We start from the raw sequence: 6,180 nt of genomic DNA, 5'->3' as shown, positions 1-6,180 counted from the left end.
GCATTATTATTACTACTACTACTACTACTATAATCGTTGCGAGTTGGACTTATTGATTTTAGCCCGCGATTTTTGTTGCTACGGCCGCCATTATGATATTGCTGACTGGTTTCCTCATTGGCCAGTTCCCGTTTTGTGCTGTTGTGTGACTGGTGGTTGTTGAGACCTACAGGGTGTTCGGGACAAACTGGGACGCATTCGGCTATTTGACGAAGTCGGCATACGTTCATTCGCAACTCTCGGTCCTCAACGAAGGCCAGCTCTTCTTTTGGGAACCAAAAATCACAAACCTATTATGTTCGGAACATAGACGAAGATCATTTCTTGTACAATACTTTCCGACCGGATGAATCTTAACCGTGATTATACACTTACTTGGCCATCCGGCATCGCTGATCGGCGTTGTTGCCACTCTCCATGTAGCTTTCAAAAAACACGAAAGAAATTTTCCTGAGGCCACCATAATGAATAAGTTTGGAGATCTTAAAAAGATCTAAAAGGAGATCAAAAAGACTTTACAACAAAATTTTAATGATTTGGGAATTTTGGCGCTGAAATGAGCGGCTCTTTTTAAGAGTATCGATCGCTGATTTGGTCTTCCAGATAAGCCTCAACAGTTGGACTTTTTGGCCTTACGGCCCTTTGAATTTTCATTCACTTTTTTATTGGCTACTAGCTTAAAATATAGTCCACTATATTTTTTGTGTGCGGCGTATTTAAAGTGGTACTTCAGCGGGCCTAAACGTGTCAATCTTGCTTCCCTTTGGGTTACTGCCGAAAATACACTCATCAAATTAGGGAAAAAAAAAATTCTTAAAATGGATCGTGACCAGTTCTGGTCCTTAATCGAAGTCAACGGCAATTAAAACAAATGAACAAGTCTATCAGAAGTGTAACTATCGGCATATGCAATAATCGTCATTTAAATATCTGGTTTTATATAGATCAAACTTATAAACAGGCCGCGTCGATCTCGCCCCAATTGGTCCCTAGCACCTTGTAAAAAAAAATAATAGGCATCTCTACGACAAATTTCGTTTGACCTGTCGTTCATATTCGACGACCAGACGGTGCGCTTTATGACAACATCGATATCGAACGTCCGCGTATTCCGTTCGACGGCTGCGATGCCGTTCGCTCGACCAAGCTGAAGTAAGGTGCTTCGATATTCATTTTCTTTGAGTATCTCCTTTATCTCCATCTTGTAGATGAATCGTGGTCTTCATTTTCTTTTTCTCATGTTTCTTCAACTTTTACAATAAAGAAGCGACGCGAAACGTTAGCACGGAGGTCCTTAAGATGTCGAACGGCCCTATGTTCGCAATGGCTCGCTGACTGTCCTTTGCCATTCATTTCGGACGTTTGGCGTTGGCTCGACAGCCGGCGTTATCGTTGCTTGATTCGTCCTTTGTTGTTTTATTATTTTATTTCATCGTGATTATGTCTCGAACAGATGAGAGACAATCAAATGGCAGTCACGGGGCGGTCAATCGCCACGAACAATACAGCAGACAGATAATGCTCTCATCAGAACCCTCACCCCCCATGCTCCTTCGTCCAGTTTGCTCATCTTCGCGTGGTCTAAGGCTTCTGCTGTTGCTCGTATCCTTTTCAATGATTCCCAATGAGCATTTCCACTTGGTCGTACCTCGTTTGCGCTAGTTTGAAATGCTACAAATGATAAAGAGGCCACCGCTGTCTCCGCAATGACAGCAGCAGCAGCAGCAGCAGCAGCAGCAAAAGCAACGATAACAAGATTTTTTTACAACTTCTCATTAGATCCCCTTATGTACTAGCAGGACTGCTGTCACTTTCTCTGAGCTCAAGTCCTTTTTACTGATGCTGTTTTTCAGTATTCCAGTACGCACAGGCCGAACGTTGACGAAGTAGCGCGCGTGCGCGATTTTTTAATATATTCACTACGCAACTACTTTTACGGTGGTGCCAACGTAGCCGAGCTGATACTATGCGGCCATTATTGAACTCAGCGTCGCTGTTCATTGCTTCGGCGGTGATGGCAGTGGTGAGAGTGACAGAGAGACAAAACGGTGGATGTAACTGCAATGGGGTTCTGGTGACCGCGGTGGCGTGTTTTTACAGGATCCCTATGATGACCCCTGTTTTTCGGCTATTGTTGCTACCGCCGCCACTACCGTTTTGCGCTGTTGTTATTGATTATTTCAAGCCATGACATTGGTACTAGCACCACTTCTGTTCAGGCTGTTACAACGATTAAAGCTAGTACGGTTAATATATTGCTATAGCGGCAATTGAATTATTGTCCTATTACCTTCCTCTTGATTTGTGAACGATTCCCGTGTATGTTTGTCCAGGTGTGACCGCCGCTACCATATACGTTCGTATTGACTCTGCGAAGATAGAAATCATCACAGCACAGTGAGATGACTCCAAAGGTAGATCGGGAATGACAAAAAAAGAACAGTGTATTGTAGTAGGGCGGCGGTGTGGGAAAGGGACAAATAAACGGCGGAGAATTAAAAAAATACATATTTTCTTAGAAGCTTTACCAGCGTCGTCATCCATTGTCCAGTAACTGAATGAGTGAGCGGGAGACGACAAACTACCGGCTGCTTCTACCGCCGCCTTCTGTCAGTTACTCTCGCACTATATCCATTTGCTGTTAACATCAAGTATCAGCTACTGCTGCGTTTAGGGCAGAAGCGGTAAGCACCCCTCGCGACTTTACTACGGCAGAAGCAACGCCACTAGTAGAACCGCTTTAAGCGTCATGAACACCAACCCACATTTAACAGCGACCAAATCTCGAGCAACGAAGCAATGACTTAGTCATTTCCATAATTCGCTTATCATTATTACCTTTGTGTTGTTTTTGCCGCCGCTCCCGACGCGGATGACAACAACTACTGAAGAAACGACAGCGAACACCATGGAACGACCCCAGCAGCAAACTGCCTCTCTATCCGGCACTGTTCACAATGTTCTAACCAGTTACACTCAGTGGCCCTTCGCCTGTGCGACTTCAAGCCGACCCCCAGTCTTCGTTTTCATCGGATACGGACAAGTCGTTAAACTGCACTGCCGACATCGGCACCGCTACAGCTGCTAGACTACTATTGGTTATCATTATGACGACGCCAGAATCAATGATGAGTCGCCATTGCCCTTGCTGACGCTCGTCATGTCATCACTGCTAGAATTAGTATTGATTCTGCTGCCGACGACGAGTGCCGTTGCTTCCGCTTATCCTGTATGTACGCCAGATGCATTGTTTGCTCAGACACGCTTATGACACGCACCATTTCAAAACATACTACTATAACTACTAATGTTAGCCGAGCTTCGCCATCTTCGATAACCCTTCGTCGTCCACTCAGTCCTACTAGCTGCTTCTCCCGTTACGATCGTTCCTATTTCATCGAGCTTCTTTCTGCTAGCAAACATGTGGAAAAACGGTGGCCCAAAAAGCCAGTTAGCATTCTGGACAACGCAACCGCAAGCGTTATTTTTTTATAGCGTATATCTGAGGCCAGTTTTCACCGACTGCAATTACAATTCGTACGCAGCGGTCTGGAGCTTGTCTCTTTGAATGTATTCTATTTTCAATTTTAAAGCATAGAAGAGCTCAATTTATCATAGCTCGACGAAATGCAAGTGTGACTTTTATCATTTTTTAACAGAAAAAAAAAATGTATATATGGCTATTAATAGTAGTTATTAGGATTTATTTTTTAACAGCTAGATAATACGCATAGGTTTGTCACCGTCCTAGTTTATCCCTCTATTTATGACCTATGGCACGGGAAAACTATCCGGCCATACTAAACACTATATCGCCAGTACCAGTCACTTTATAGCATAACAGTATGAACGTTATCGACATCAGGCCATAGATTAGCACATTTTTCATGCCGGGTTGCTTACGGTTATCGATAACTTAAGTAATGTCTCATCTCGGTAGGCGATCGTCGTGTTGCTGCTGTTAGTGCTGCCGCGTCGGCTGTTAGACGATGCCTCATTGAAAGCAAACATGTTCCGCCATGTTTCGAGTTTGTTTTATGAACCCCTCCCTTACAAGTCTTCTGCAGCTATGGTTCTATGAGTGGTGGCTGGCGTTTTTTTTTTGTAACGTGCTTGTTGTTCTGCCTGTTATGCAGCATAATAAAAAAGCAACGACATAAAATATATGCACGTCACCAGTAAGCGAATGGACAACAAGGCGGGCGAGCTGAAAACGAAAACGAAGTTCACTGGACGGGATCCCGCCGAGGATCGCCGCGCTCGACAGAACGGTCTGGCAGGCGGGCGGGCGGGCGGGCGGGCGGGCGGTCGTCTTGTTGGACAAGCGTCTATCTAAATAGATTTGTCACTAAGAGAGACAATCTGTTGCAATTTTCCGACACAATGGAGATGTCGTCAGCGGACGGTAGAGCAAACTTGTAGCACGAGAAGCAAGGGAGCGTTGACGAAGTCAGACATAACAGAAACGGGATTGTGGCAGCGGTGGCAGGAGTGGCAACAACCGGAGGAACTTTTGTACGAAATGAAGTGGAGGGCTACGACACCTACCTGCTCGCTTACCTGACTCGATCGCCTCATCGCTCACTGACTGGAGCTAAGCCAAAGCACTATAAAATAATGACAAAGAAGAAAAGAAAGACAGACGAAGTGACCATCTTAGAGTATCTTGGAAATTAATGATGGGATAGCAACAGCAGCAGCAGCAGCAGCCACGGACGCCGAAGAAACAACCCATATAAGACATAAATGATACGAAAAGCGCACATTTAAACATAGACGATCGGAAGTCTGCTAAATTGATGTGATCGTGATCTCATCCCCATGTGAAACCAGTCGTGATCCGAACTGTAAAAAGTATCAGTGGAGGTAAACAGTGGATGGATGGATGGATGGATGGATGGTGTATTCACACTGGCACAGTCGACCCATGTTAGTTTATTTAAGACTTTAAAAAAAGAAATACATCGACTACTTTACACTCCATTGTGTTGTCGTAAAGTTATATATTTAATGAGCACAAGTGATCGATTACGCATGTTTAGTATTAACGAACAAAATCATTTTTCTATTTAATATAATACTGTGTTTAGCTAACATAGTATCATGTACATATTTTAACTAAATACATACAGACTTCGTTGTTGGATATAACTTCAGGTGGCTGGCCCCTTCCGGCATAAAGCGAAGTGTATCCACGCACGATTTGAGACCTGGGCCATTGCACGTGTCCCTAAATGTAATGAGTAAACACGTTAGCACTGAACCATGACGGAAACACATGAACCTCGTGAATGTATAGGTGACAGCCATTTGATACGATCCTTGCCCGCTTATGGTAGAACTAAACAATTGTGACCGAACTTTGCAGACTGTGTTTGCGTTGTCTGTTCCACTGTGACTCGACTTATAGCTACATCCATCGTTGTGCTATAAACATTACCTTAAATCCTAGATATGGCTGGGGAACTGGTAAGGTCTACGTTGCAGCGCATGTACGGATACGTCCCAGCGTGAGAACAATAGGAAAGCTCGTTCTATTGCGGTATCCCATGCACTAATCTGTGTGATACCCGCTATTCTAATTGAATGTTTGCGAGTTTTTACATATTACGACGCCGTTGACGTCGACGTTTCACATCGTTTAGAAAACGTACGTCGAACGTCAGTCACACAAGGTGCAATGCAGAACAACTCTATTAAAAGCGAGTTGTATTTCACTTGCGGTAGTGACCCCATTAAAGGCGGACCACAGTTTATGGCTAGATAAATCTCCGCGCGGTCCCGTTGGCTGGATTCGTTCGCCTTATATGCTCGCTGGCAGCCGCGACGATTACCCGTGCTCCAATTGTGGCTGGCACTGCGGTCGTCGCTATGACCAGAGGCGTGGGTGGGTGGCTGGCTGGCTGGCTGGCTGGCTGGCCTGGTATCTTTGTCGTTGCCGGAGAATCATTTCGGCGTCTTGATCGCTTCATTGAAATAGATTGGAATCTAGCGTTTTTAAAAGGTTTTTTTCTATCATATATAGACACACACACACACACACACAGATAGGCATATTTTACATATATATACTATGTGTTGCTAATGGCTGTGTGCGCGATAGTCCATCTGGAAGAGTGACCATGTAAGGGCGGCCTGCAAATTCGATGTACGTGCAAATACGCTTGAATCATATATCAA

General features: G+C 44.5%; 1 long non-coding RNA gene across 2 annotated transcripts in view; it reads right to left on the bottom strand.

The window, feature by feature from the left end:
- Window positions 1–5,777, bottom strand: part of LOC111267768 (uncharacterized) — a 10,536-nt gene extending 4,759 nt beyond the window's left edge. For both annotated transcript variants that reach the window (XR_002684824.2, XR_015314159.1), the window contains exons 1-2: window positions 5,441–5,777; window positions 5,131–5,230 (exon numbers count right to left, since the gene is read on the bottom strand). This is a non-coding gene — a long non-coding RNA (uncharacterized LOC111267768). The remainder of the gene's footprint in view (window positions 1–5,130; window positions 5,231–5,440) is intronic.
- Between the last annotated feature and the right edge of the window lie 403 nt (window positions 5,778–6,180).

The sequence above is a fragment of the Varroa jacobsoni genome, unplaced genomic scaffold, assembly GCF_002532875.2.
Source record: "Varroa jacobsoni isolate VJ856 unplaced genomic scaffold, vjacob_1.0 scaffold_14, whole genome shotgun sequence".
In the NCBI taxonomy this organism is placed as follows: domain Eukaryota; kingdom Metazoa; phylum Arthropoda; class Arachnida; order Mesostigmata; family Varroidae; genus Varroa; species Varroa jacobsoni.
The sequence above is the reverse complement of the archived record's forward strand: the minus strand, read 5'-3'. Positions and strand labels throughout refer to the sequence as shown.